At 33.4% G+C, this 15010-nt stretch overlaps 1 pseudogene; it reads left to right on the forward strand.

Annotated features, from left to right (window-relative positions):
- Positions 1 to 7923: 7923 nt before the first annotated feature.
- On the forward strand, positions 7924 to 13721 carry LOC140005444 (stemmadenine O-acetyltransferase-like; annotated as a pseudogene).
- The last annotated feature ends 1289 nt before the right edge of the window (positions 13722 to 15010 follow it).

Consider the following 15010-nt stretch of genomic DNA (forward strand, 5'->3'; position numbering starts at 1 on the left):
GGTTGATATGATATTATATTGAAATTGAAAGAGTGGCCAAATGACGTATGACGGTAGAACTTAAATTACTCTTTCCTCAAAAAAAAAAAAAGAACTTAAATTACTCTTAATACGTTATTAAATTACTCTTAAATTACTAATTTTGTGATTAATTAAGCTTATCTTCTATAACATTCCTTTTTTTTCCTTTATAGGAAACAAATTTCATTAACAAATAGCCGGAAATCTTCCTGTATGATTCGATCTACATCATTACCCTAATAATAGCAGGTTAAGAAATTATAGATATGCAATTTAACAAATATATATAATAGATTTCAAATATTATGAACAGATTTGAAAAAAGCACAAGAAATTTTAAAGTTGTCTTTTAACAGATAAATAGCTGCAACTCCCTTATATACATGTTGCAATCGTCGTATTTACTAATCAATGCTTTTAATCTCCAATAATGATGTCGAGATATGATGAAATAGATACAAAATTCAAAAGAATTTCATATCTAAGATAACTTTAGATCTAACGATAAAAAAAACACAAAAATCTCTATAAAATTTTCTAAGAGAATAGAAAATTTTCATTAAGAATTGGAATTTCTAAGAGAAATGGAAAACTCTCACTAAGAAAATTTAGAAGAGAATTTTTTAAGAAAACAAAAAAGAAAAGAGAAACAAGATTTATGGAAAGGAGACCATAAGTGGTTTCCCTCTTCGAGGGAAGACTTAAAAAAAAAAAAGTAGAAATAGTGAGAAATTAGAGAGGAGGAGAAGTCAGAGAAGTTGAAGGCTCAAAGTAGCTGCCCACTAGCTAGCCTTCACCATCTTCTATAACATTCATGATTGCAGGGTAATGCTTACAAACCAAAATGAAGAGACTAGTTTTTGGTAGAAATGTTTGAAATTAATGAATGCTTACTTCAACACGTATTAAACCTTGGTGCTTTTCGAGTTTTAGCTCTTAAGTGAGTCAATCGGACGAGGCATATCAAAAGTTTGTCAAGATTGGTTTTACAAGACTAGATAAATCGTTGGATAATTGGATTTAGTTTTCATGAATAGTTAGTCAGGAATTTTACAAATCTTTAATCAAAATATTGTCCTTTTTTGTCCTCATCTATTAGTCAATATATACAAGATTATTTTTTTTTATTTGAGTTAACGTCATCAAAACTTGTACAAAATTTAAGCAATGCCAACTCTTTTTTTTTAAAGAGAATTAACAATAATTTCCCACTTATCCTCTTGGTGACTCGAATCCATGATCTGTCGATTACAGATCGTGTCCACTTGTAATTCAGCGTTTAACTCACTCACATTGCCACTAGCAATGTACTACTATAAACTTGGACACAAAAAGAGTTCTAAATTTGCCCTGACTATTTCAACTCCATGATATATACATTTTTCGTACTAAAACAAAACCCCATTATTTATTCTAGCTTGATCTTTTTCTTTAGCTAATTGAAAATTGAGAGCAAATGCATTCAAAAGTAGTTGATTGAAAGGCATTTATTTATATCTCAACAAAGGAGATGTCTCAACAACAACAACCATCACACGTAACAATTAATCAAAGGACACTTTCATGTGATTGCTTTAATTCTCATTTTTCATACCATCACATGTTAAACTATCTATTTATATTACTCCAAATATTGTGCAACAATTTTCAGTAACTTGACTTTGAAATAATTGGCAGGTCCCAAAAAGATATGGTATAGTTGGTGGTTTATCAATTGTTTGTTTCTTCAAGAAAGGGAAATAAATAAATAAAAAAGAAAAAGAAAACTCTTTCATATACACTACATTTATATAGTTGGTGCACGTCACCAGAATTTGGTCCTTGAGTTATTTTAGATGTGACTTGGTTAAAGCTGAAGGATTCCACGTTAAATCCATTGAAGTTCTACTGATGTGGAATTTTGTTATAGTCATCCATACAACCAAAAATATAAACTCGGTTTCCACCTCGATCCCACTACCAATAAGCACGTCTATAAAGTCCCAGTAGGCATATGATATCTTTCCAATTGTTCTCAGAAAGCTTTTGGAAATTTTTGATACATCTATAAAGTCCCTAGGACCGTTTAGATTGCTAATTTTAAAAGATTTTGTAGAAAAATAAACTGTAACTATTTTTCTTTTCAGGTCTGGAGAATAATCCCCTCAGGGGAGGCAGAGTTTTGCCCCAAAGATACCCAACAACGATAGCACATGAGGGTCGAACTTGGGACCTTGCTGTAACTACAGACGACCAGTCCCAGCCGAATTACCCACGGGCCTGTAATTATTTGATGTACGTGAAATAAAAAGATGATTGAAAAATGTGCTTACAGAAAATGTAAAAATTTTTCTGCAAAAAATTACAGTCCAAACAAAGCTGGCTCCCAGATATGGATTGAATTTTTGTCTATATGTAGAGTCTATGAGACTATGACTTGTGTTCTTGTTTGCTCAAGTTTTGTAAAAACTGATTATGAAAAGTGAATATGGAGAAAAATAATTAAAATAATCTAAAGTTATTATCGCATGAATTCTAGATTTTTAACCCATTTTGAACATTAAAACTTTTAAAATCGATCTGCAAAAGCAATGAGAACATAAAATAAAACAAACATGGATTGTACAAAATCAGAAGGTGAAGTAATCAAATTAGCATAGACATGGAATATCAAGTACAAAAACTTACTTACACAACTAAACATGAACGGGCTTGCTAAATTTTTGACGCTAAATATGTGTAGTGGAGTAGAGTATGAAAAAAATAAATGAAAAAAAGATAGGAAAAAGGCGAAAATGCAACTGGATTATTCTCTGAACGACTAAATACTGTAATAACTCTAAAAAACAATAATCAAGAAAAAATGCACAAAAGAGGGACATAACAAAAAGTAGATGATTTGAAAGAGGTTCCATCCCACATCGAAAGATTGTGGGGTAGTTACCCTGGGTTTAAGGTCCTCAGCTGCACTTCCAGTTATCAATTGGCTGGATGGTGTTGGTTTGTGGGCTCCACCTTAGATTGTGTTTTGCACCGGAATTTCGATTACCTCTGAGTGTTAATCTAACTTTGTTGTGTGATTCCAGTAATTTCGATGGTTGAAAAAAAGAAAGAGGTGCATTTTTTTTAAATTTTTCACTTTTGATATTTCCTTTTCTTTTAACTTTGTTAGTTTATTTATTACTATATTTTTTTACTTTGTAAATAAAAAGAAATAAAACTGACTCTGGCCCATCGATTTCAGAGACTGGTCATGGAATGGGCTCAATCATTTTCCAAACAGCAAACAAGAGACAACCCATGTCGATATGGGGTTACAATCGTATTGGTTCCAAAGTTCTGTTTGAGCGAAGTCCATCTAGACAAAGTAATGGGTTGCCATCCTGTTCAGATGGGAACAGACCACGTTGCCACCTCTCACTATATAATTGCACTGCCATTTTTCATTTTTCTTAGGTTATAATCACTTTACCCCTTTAATATTTGGTATCACTATCAATTTTTTTATTAACATTACTTTTTAGTCACTTTATTTTCCAAAATTAATGGTCAATTTTTCCCTTAACATCAATATTTTTTTAAAAACACAGTTTTATCTTGAAAATGATGATAAACCCAGAGTCAATTCCATCTGATTCTGGTGTAAAAGATCAAATAATCAACAACATGATTTTTTCTTAATTGTTGAGAATGAAAAAAATCTTTCTTCTTTAAATTAAATTTTTTTTTCAATCCGTTTGAGACAAGGAGACATGGCTTAGCTAGCAAAATTTGTTCTTATAGTATCTTAACGCTTTATTCTTTTTATTGTTATTTTTTAAAATGTGTTATAGAAGGAAAACTACTTTGTCCATTGGCCAAACCAAAAGGATTGAAGGGTTTTCGTCCACATATGAGCTTCATTTATTTTAGTCCAACGCCAACGTAACCAATCATATGACAAATATAGCCAAATCATTAATTATTTATTTGCCTTAGGTATATAGGATGACAAATGATCCAGTCTTATCCTCAGTTGTATTGTGGTTCATTTAGTCTAACGCCTATATGTAAGCAATCATAGGACAAATATATATTTAAGTCCTTACTTAGTTGTCTTAGGTACGTGGGAGGACAAATGATCCAGTCTAATGTTGAGCTGTATTGCGGTGTACCCCCCTAAGATATATAAATGTTGTAGCATTTCAGGAAATTAGCATATGCAACATTGTATGGATAACTTTTTTATACGCTGTCGGTGTATAATTTTTTTTACACTAGTGAGTTTAGATCATGCCACATAATATGAATTCAAATTTAAAATTCAAATCATACAAATGTGGCATACATCTAAAACTGTTAGTATAAAAAAAAATTATTAAACTGTCAGTGTATTAAAAAGCAATCCATATTCTATCCTGATTAAATTATTTGAATCATGCATGATTGGTTCAACTACACAAAATGGTCAAGAAAGGGAAGTCTACATCAAGTTTTTATGAGTCAAACGAGCAAATATGGGTTGTTCTCAGCTTGGCCAACAACCCATCTTCCATGGCTATGGCCCCTGCATGTCAAGAATAATGGGTTCATCCACTCATTTCCCTTTCCTTGTCTCTTACAAATGAAACAAAATTTCTTGCAATAAAGAGGTCCCGTCATGTTCCATGCAATTCTTCTTTCTTTGTACAAGAAATTAATATCGGTAGTGACAAGAAATTATATAGCGATATATACAATGTGACTATGGAAAGTTGACAATAGACTAAACAAGAAACGTCTTAAACCGTAAATTTTCAATCTTTTTTACTACCGCAGAACAGAAAAACAGGATTGGTGATAAAGACTTCGCCTCTAACCTTTGTTCTGATCAATGAAAGCAACCGTAGTGCATTATGTTTTTTCACAACTGGCTGGATATCAAGGAAAATGTACGTTCAGAAAACGAACTAACAAAAAAATGCACAGAAAAAAATTGGAGGGGGCGGGGGTCAGATCGTGGAACATGCTCACATGGCTTTGCACATTGTGTAGAGGACAACCCTCTTCACAAAATGTGCATAATATCCACAATTTCTTGTTTTCTTTTCTACATTATTCTTTGGCCAAACTTTCAACGCTCAATCATTACTGCTTAGGTAGGCTGATGATAGAGGTAAAAGAAATTACCACAGCATTAATATTTCAAAATTTCGAGATCGAATAACCGTAGAATTTTGAGTTTTTACTCTTTTGATTTACATGCAATAAATTAGAGTAGCTACTGCCCTAGTACTTCCATTGTGGTACACTAAAGTTGTCATACTATCAAACATCAAAAGTTTGTAATTTGAATTTCGATCATAACCTTCTTTAATGCTTACATGTTTTGTCATTTTCCTAATTTCTTGAATCTTTTTAACTCTAAAAAAAAAGGAAAACAAACAAAATTTTAGTTTGTGGAAAGGAGTGAGCATAAGCTTGCAATTAGGTATACGTCGTTTTGCCCTACTGTACAACTTATGGTGCGTGTCGAACACATGTAGTTTCTTTTTTTTTCGACAGGGCAGGGATGAAATTGAAGAAACAAGGAGAGAGCAGGAGAATTAGAATCTATGACCTCTAGTTCGTGGAATTTCAAGCTTTTGCAGCATAATTCTTACTTCACATCACAAAATTATTCAGAACCAACAGCATCTTGTTCATCTCTTTAACAACAATGAAAATGACAAATCCAGAAGAGAGGATGGAATAGTTGAAAACAAATTCGTTGTGTTTGGATTGCATTTTCCATGGATTTTTTGTAGAAAAATTACTGTAGTGATTTGATGTATGTGAGGTAAAAAGGTGATAAGGAAATGTGTTCACGGAAAATGAGGCCATTTTTCGGTGAAAAATGACTGTCCAAACATAATTGGATTATATCCCACTCTCAAAAACTGCCGTCTATCTTTTATTTGTATTTTTTGATTTTCAGACATGACATATATTTATTCTTGCTTTCTATTGTACAATAATTTATTTTTGAATTTTGAACAAAGCCAAGTAAAATGCCTTAAATGATTTTCATAAAATGAAATGGAGGACTAGTACCTCTTATTTTTGCATTTTGCAGAGTGCCCAGATGGATCATTGTTACATCTCAACATTATAGAGTTGATTAATTTCCATAATAGATTCCATCAATGATTGAGAAAAAAGAAGAATCCAGGAAAGATACAGTTGGAAACTAATGTCAAAAATTGTTGGAAATGAATACATTTTTTTTTTTTTATGTATGTTTTGTAAGAAGACGAGTTTACTGAATTTATTTGGTTAATCCTACATGAGTGCTATTATTAGTTGAAGGAGTAAATGACAAGCACCTGCCACTGCCATGTGCTTAGCAACATAAATGGTCCTTAAACATATGTGTCATGTATGTTTACTTGTCAAACTTATCCACATTTCTCCTCTGTTAATTAGCTAAGCTTTTAATTAATTTACACATTTGGTTTTGTCCTTTTCGCATGTGGAGATGCATTATGCATAGGTGCTATTCATTGAGATAAATAACTCATGAAAGTGAGCTTGAATTCTATGCATGTATTCATGCATATGTTTCGATATGAGTGATTTAGCTTAGGAATTGTGTAACAAGTTTTCTTGGGGCACTCATAATTGAGATATTAAGTGTTAATATTTTAAAGAGTAAATCTCATAGACACTGACAGTATATATACATACTATCACGGTTCGATGCATGACATATATGCCAAATTAATTTGGGTTTCAAATTCAAATTCGAATTATATATCATGCATCCAATGGTAAAAGTGTATACACTGTCAATGTACAGAAGATTAATTCTTTCTTTAAAAACGTAAAATTATATTAAGTAAATATTTGAATAACATGGTACAATAAATATTGTGAATATCTAAACAATGAGTTGTGTATGTTAATAAGAACTGCTGTCAGGAGTATTTGCAAATCCTTTAGCATTATAACTAACCCATATGCCAATTATTTCCTGTATGTGATCAAGATTGACTTCTGAATATTAAGTAGTGTTCATTTTCCTTGGAGATCATGTGTATATCACAGAGTAAAAGTTGTCATAAGCTGCCAGTTACAGACTCCACATCATATTTTAATTTGATGGGAAGGACTTGTAATAATAACTAATAACAACAATAATAACTATTCCAACTGCAAAGCCTGCAATATACACAAAGCATTCACAGACTTTGGCCATTCAAAACCTACTTTTGTTAATACTCTGTACTGGGTAAGTTTGGTGGGAGAAGTTTTAAATTCTTGAATTGAATCTTGCTCTAAAAAATGGTCCACCCCATTATTTTACCTGTGAATTTCATAGAACTTTTCCTCCTTTCCCTACTGCTTTTTTTCAGGACCAGAGGATATCAATTTCAGTCGAGTCTTCAAGAATTGTTCCAGATCATCCACACCAGGGGCTTCTGAGGTCATATATATATATATATCTCTTTGGCAAAAGCACACAATATTTTGCTTTGGCAAGATAAAAATATTTTGATGTGTGTAGATATGTTTGTTTTGTCTTTGATTAGAAAACCTGAGCGGTATTATAAATTGATTAAGAGTTAAAGACTGTAAGTTTAACTCAAAGATTAGACCCCAAATCAAGAATTGAAATGGTACATTTTGGTCCCACTAGTTAAACCTGTTTAAAATTCAAAGACAGCTGAAAGTAATAATGATGCATGTTACAAAAATATTGTAATAGTAGAATCTACAGCACTATCTTATTCTTATCCACCTTTAAAAGTTACCTAAGTTTGTGGTCCTAAAATCCTACCATGTGTAGTTGGCTGCAACTTCTGAAGGCTATAAATTGAGGAGGGGCATGCAACTTTGATTCTCATCAAACATTTCCTTTCAATTGCAAAACTCCCAACCTCCAGAAAGATTCAAAATTTATCTTCTGAAAAACCAAAACTAAAGATGGTGGCTAGAGCAGCAGCAGCAGCAAAGAAGAAGCAGGAGCAGCAGAAGCAAGAGGAACATCAACAAGTGCAGAAGCAGATCATCTTGCTTAACAAAGGAAAAACTGGCAAGTTCAAGAGAAGCATTTCCAATCTTGAAGAAGATGGCATTTCTTCTGCTATGCTCTTGCTTGCTTGCATTGCCTGCACACCCCAGAAGGTCTAAAACATTTGGGGGTCTAGTCATGTTTAAAGACAAGATTTTGATCCTTTATTCTAGTACTCCTTTTATAGGATCATCTACAATATTAGTTTTGAAGTAACCAACTACCTAGATTGATAATTTAGAGTCTGTATCTTCTATTATTTCTTTGTAACTAGTTAAACAATAAAGTACCATTAGATATAATTACCTATTTACCATGATCACCATTTGTCTCCCCATAATTTACATATTCCGTTTTTGTTATCTAATGCGATTCCACTAAAAAAAAAAAAAAAGTACTAAGTTCAAACTTTACAACATGGTAACCTTTTCAACTGATGTCTATATTCAGAAACTCCCTTTACGTCCATAAACTTCATATGTACACACTCCCTTTTACTTACTCTTTTTTTTTTTTTTAATTTTCTGGTTTTTGGGGGGTGGCGGCGGCGGCGAGGGAAGTAACGTATAAATGGAGTAACAAATTTTAAGCTATTTGGAGTAGAGAAGCAAAAGTTAAAGGATTAATCTTTCCTACATTGACATTGTATACACTATCAGCGTTGGATGAATGACAATTATACAAAATTTGAATTTGAAATTTAACTTTTGTACACATGTTATGAATCAAACGGTGATTGTGTATACAATGCCAGTGAATATAAGATTTACTCAAAGTTAAATAGCTTTTGAAGGGCTCATAAACAGTAGCTTCTTTGGAATCAAGTTATTCTGAATTGCAGAGGGTATATTTTGCAATTCTGTTCAATGAATTTGATTAAACTACCACCGATAATTGGACTTAATTGCTATACATTACATTTCCTTACAGGAGAACATTAATTTGCTGGAAAGCAGAGGGACTGGTTAGGTATATATTATGGTGAGTTCAGTCGAAAGTTAAAAGACGTTCTGGTTCCTAAATCATCAAATTGATAGCTCCATTCACTCTAAAAGCCGTTAATAATAATAATAATAATGGGGCATTTGCTAATTAGTTAGAGTCTAAATAGTTTTAAAAAGAAATTTCAAAGCTCGGTCTCAATGACATTTGCTAATGAGTAATCCTTAAAATTACATATAAAACGACTGATAACAACAAAATCCATGTCAACGGAAGAAATTAACTTCAATTTCAAGGGAACCAAGTCAATTGGGTTCTTGGTTGGTATTTTATGGGGATTGACTGATATTGCACTCTTTTCCTCCCAAAAGGGCATTGGTACAAACAACCAGATCAAAGCAAACAATTACCTGGTTGAAAAAAGTGAAAATGCCCAGATGCAAAAGTACAAATCTGGGGAACATTTGCGCCCAGTTCTCTAATTTGGTGTCATCCACAATCCACATGCCTCGAAATTGTATTCACATGGGTTTTCTACCCATTCTGTTGGCGACCAAGTGACCATGGTTCATGCACTCAACTTACTTTTGGAAGCGTAGGAAATAGGACTTGTCCTAGTCGCTTGGCCCAGTCGTACTAAGATTTTTCATTTTCTGAGTAGAAAAAAGTTCGAGTGGTTTGATTTCGATCACCATCACGATCAGAACATGAATCATAGATCGCTTACAATAGTTTTTAAAGAATGCTCGTTTATATAGTTTTCATTTCATAGATCGCTCGCAAGAATTTTTATAGATTGCTCATTTATATAGTTCTCATGTCGACAATGAAATTCGAATATACGATCTTTTATATGAAAGTTCTCCGTTCTTACCGAATCAACTTGTATTGGCAGTGCTAAGATAGAGTCCCGCATAATTAATTGGAGGCATAGCAAGACAACCAAGACAAGTTCCCTAATTCCCTATCTGCTTATCCTTTTGCCTTCCCTTTTTTCTTGTTTGATTTTGTATTTGGTCCTTGTCTTGTCTAGTTATTTTTATCTTTATCTTTCTCCAGATGCTTTATACCGAGTAATAACATACATATCAAATTTGTTGCAACAGAGCTAGTTGCTTAATACTATTTATTTGTTTCCTAAATCTTGTAAAAGCTCCTAGTTGATTTTTTTTTTTTTTTGTCTTTTTGACAAATGTAAAAGGACTTTGTTATGAGATAATTAACTCACATCTGAAATAGCCCCCACCTATCTGGTCATACTAGCAAATTAATTACCGAAAAAATGGAGTACTAGAATAAGTTAAACATGGACTTCCCAACAAAAAAAAAAAAAAACATGGACTTCCTTTGTTTAGTTAATTACATCATTCTTCAAGAAAAAAACTGAAACCACAAATTATTCTTTGTTATAAGATGACTAAATCAGGTCTGAACTAGCCCCAGCTATGTGATCATAATTAGTTAAACATGGATTTCCATTGTTTAGTTACATCATTCTTCAAGGCAAAAAAACTGAAATTACAAGTTATTCTTTTAGTCCATGACATGGTCGATAGAAGTCTTCTTGTATAAAAAAAAAGGTATATTTATCAATTGCAATTAATATAAAGTAGAAAAATTTTGCAGAAAGGTCTTTGCAGTTACATGGCTAAAATGGTGTTTGATGTCACACATGTTGAAGCATTAAAACCAATTTTTGAAAAAAGAAAAAGAAAAGCATTTCAAATTTGAACTCAGTAATAAGGAGTCTGGAGTCAGCCATATCGCAATCCAACTTGGGCTGCTAAACTATGACTGTAGACGTTATGGAATAAAGGCAGGAAAGATGTCACTGAAAATGAGGCAAAAATAAGGTAAAAATTGAAAAAAAAAAAAAAAAAAAGAGAGAAGAAAACATAGATGGATCGATCGAAGTAAGCACTGATTGAATATAACTTCTTTATTACATAGATGGATGTACAGTTTATAATGAATTATAATGTGTTCAAAAGCTATTTTATCATTTTCAAATGATTGCACTGACAACTGTTCCTATCTTTCAACTGATAGTAGTATGATTATGAAATCGGTTTGCAGAAAAATTCGAAACTGGTGCTCTTTGTTGGCAGGATAATAATGGATGATCATAAGCGATTGCATTTGCATAACAAAACACATAAAAAAAGAATAATCTTGTATTGTTGTGAAGGAAATGTGATGGTTTTTGAGATTGATTTCTGCTGCCTTTGCTTGAAGTTGATGTCAGTAAATTCCTAATAGTAGAATCAGAAAATAGAGGGGTAAAAAAAACAGAGACCAGGATTTTGTTACTTCTCAAAGTTTGTACTGTTAAGGTTGATTTTTCACCAGCATCCCATTTCAATTTTGAATCATTTTTCAAATTTGAACATTCTCCACTACTAGCGGTTGATTATCTGGCAATTCTTGACATGGAGTTCTTGCATTTAGAATTTTTTCCATTGCCAATTAGCTAAACATTGGCCCCTCGGGTCGGCTCAGCTGGTGCTGGGTAGCCTCATTAGGTCCTGGCAACGTGTGGTCCCGATTCGACTCCTTCTATGTATCTTGGGGGTGGGTGCACAGGCACAGGAAGATTAGTCCGAAAGGGATACTCCCTGTGATGACAAAAAAAAAATAAAATAAAAAATTAGCTAACCATTGAAGCTTCTAGTTGAGATCAATTAGCCTCAAATTTGATTCAGCAAGTTAACGTAGTCCAGGAAAAGCTAGGTTACAAATGGCAAAAAATGTGATCAATTTTGGAGATTGAAAGCAAGAGAGAAGTTTAAACTAAAAAAAAAGAAAAGAAAATGCACGAGTCATGCTTGATCAAAGGTTAGTTAAGGACAAAACTTAGAGAACCTATGACTTAGAACAAAGTAAAAATTTTTGTCAAGTCCTAGCAAGCTGCTGAAATCATAAATCCTATAAAGAGCTTAATGGCTTTGTTTGTTGACGTAACAAATAACAATGAGGACTGGGCAACGGCAGGACTCGTAGAATTTTTTCCACTATCAGATTCAGGGTAATAACTGTGTGGAGAAGGATATGTCAGACATTAAAAAAAAAAGGAAAAAAAAAAACTAACTAATTAACTTTCATTTTAGTTGAGAATTTTCTACTATTATGTTCACTAATGTCACTACATGTTAAGCCTTGGAAAGTCGAGGAAATGAATTAGTCTACCATATCGCATGCTAGTGCATGTCCTATGGAACTGCGCGCGGTAACCATCCAATTGAAACGAATCATTGGTCTTTGGTGGTTACAGAGCAAAGGCAACTGCACACGGACTTGATAGTTGATAATTGATCCCAAAATTGGATGTAAACTAAGTTACAGAGATTTATGCTTGATCGCAACTAGTATAAATAATAGGTGCTGAAAATAAATGATTACCAAACAATTTTCAGAACCATAGAGCTCAAATTCCTTATCCTTTGAACTTCAATATAGCATCACAAGATGGTTGCAAGAATGGAAATGATATCCCAAGAAATGATTAAGCCATCAGATCCTACACCTGACCATCTAAGAAACTACAACCTGTCCTTCCTAGACCAAATCGCACCATCTCATTACTTTCCTCTAATCTCTTTCTATCAATCTACTCAAAACTGCAACCTTGATCATTCCCAAATATCTCAACGACTGAAATCTTCATTCTCTTCTGCCTTAACCAAATTCTATCCACTTGCAGGGAGGATCAATGGAACTCTCTCCATTGATTGTAATGATGAGGGGGCTTCCTACATTGAAGTACAAGTTCATGATCAACTATCGGAAGTTATGAAGTATGGCAAAATTGAGGATCTAACTCAATATCTACCTCTGAATCCCCATGGTGGTACGAGTGATATCGATAATAGACCGTTCAAATCAATTTTTTCGATTGTAAAGGGATAGCTATTGGAGTGTGTATGTCACATAAAATTGCAGATGGAACATCTTTGGTTATGTTCATGACGTCATGGGCTCAACCATGCATGGGGGATAATGCTGGATCTGTCTTGCAGCCTGATTTCAATTTGGCTAGCCAATATTTTCCACCTAAAAACTTTTCTCTTCTTGGATCTAAACCTCATGACTCGAGGTTCAAGGAGCAAAAATTTGTTGCAAAAAGACTTGTTTTTAATAATGAAAAGTTGTCAAAACTCAAAAATGTTTATCTCCTCAGAATCTGATGTAAAAGAAGCCACTCGAGTTGAAGCTGTCACTGCTTTTCTTTGGAAACGTTTCGTGGATGTCGGAAAAGCTAAAATAGGAGGCAAAACCACGTTTGCTGCGCTGCATGCTTTAAATTTGAGGCCAAGAGTGAAGCCACCCTGTTCAGAGCATACTTTTGGAAATCTCTGGAGGTTTATTCTTGCATTTTCATCTTCTAATCAGAGTACCACCACTGAATATGAGGACTTAATAATCCAACTGAGAAATGGGATTACAAAAGTTAATAGTGAATGTCTCGAATATACACAGAACAAAGAGAAGAATTGGGATTATATCATGAGGTCATTGGGATTGTTCTCCAAGGGAGAGATGGATATTTGTACATTTAGTAGTTGGTGTAGATTTCCTATTTATGAGGTGGATTTTGGGTGGGGGGAAGCCTCTTTGGGTAAGCACAACAGCCATTCCTTTCAAGAATGCTGTGATTTTGACGCCTACAAGAAGTGGTGATGGAATTGAAGCATTGGCGAACATGGTTGAAGACGAATTCGAGATGATTCAACATGATGAGGAGTTCATTTCAGTTCTTGTTCATGCATGATGTTGTTCCATATTATGTGATCAAGAATGATGCCGAGGCTTGCCTTCCAGATTTACTCTTGTAATGTAACTACTCTTTGGACCCTTTCAATTTTACACTGATTGTCACTCTGCATACCAAACTTCTAATTGATATGGATTTCCAGCTTAGTAGATTTTGTGCTTCAGCAAACTCAATTGGCTGTGAATTTATTTATTCATTTTTTATATCACTCACTCAGATTACAATTTCAAATTTACATTGAACAGAAAAGTTGCAGTATTGCACAAAAACAGAAACACACAAGGAAGAGACAGAGAGGAATGGAAGGGAAGGATAGTGTTGTGGTTTAGGAGTAAATAAGATATATCCTCATATCTTGACAAGATTTTAAATTAGAGGTGAGTAGATGAATGATGAAGGGCACGGAATGAACAACAACAGCATTCAAGGAATCAGAAAAATATTGCAAAATGAAGAAATCAGAAAAATGTAGCAAAATAAAGAGAAGGATATTGTTGTGGTTTAGGAGTAAATAAGATACATAATCATATCTTGACAAGATTTTGAATATTTTGGAATGTATAATAAAATTTGGAACGTATGAATTACGGGTGAGAATGGGATTACATGACTAATGAAGGGTATGAAATGCAAAAAAAAAAATTGGGTTATAGATCCACCAAAGAAACCTATAAATAAACCTTGGAGGCTTGACTGAAACCGTTTCTGTCAACACCAATTATTTTCTTGAAATTTTGTAGTCGAATGTTGCTTACAATCATTGGCATATATTATTGGTCATTTTCCTTGGCGAGTTTGTTTAAAATGCCAAATCTATACACCTCTCAATTCTAAACTCAAGCTCTGGTACAACATTCATTCGTAATTGTACAAATAATCAATCAATAGATTAAAGGTATAGATTTAGGATTTAATCCCTCCATTTCTTGGGCAGAATATTGGGATTGCTGCTGATCTGAAAGTCCAAGCAGATGGCATAGCTGTCAACCTTATCCTTTCTATTATTCTTTATGAAACACGTACATTAAAGAATCATAAAAGCTAATGGCAATTCCGAATAGGTCCATTTTTGAGTACCTCAGCACTCTCAAATAGATTTCCACTTGCTCGTATAATTAAACAGCATCAAACAATCACTAACCACTAAATTCCCAAAAGGAGTTAATCATTAAAGTGCTTGTTATCTTTCCAAGAGCAATTATGGAGCATTTGTTATTGGTTTCAAAGATTACAATCTCTCTCCCTTGATAATTTAGCCTGTAAAATATGATAATCTTCCCTTGGTA

This window comes from Coffea arabica, chromosome 4e (genome assembly GCF_036785885.1).
Source record: "Coffea arabica cultivar ET-39 chromosome 4e, Coffea Arabica ET-39 HiFi, whole genome shotgun sequence".
Lineage (NCBI taxonomy): Eukaryota > Viridiplantae > Streptophyta > Magnoliopsida > Gentianales > Rubiaceae > Coffea > Coffea arabica.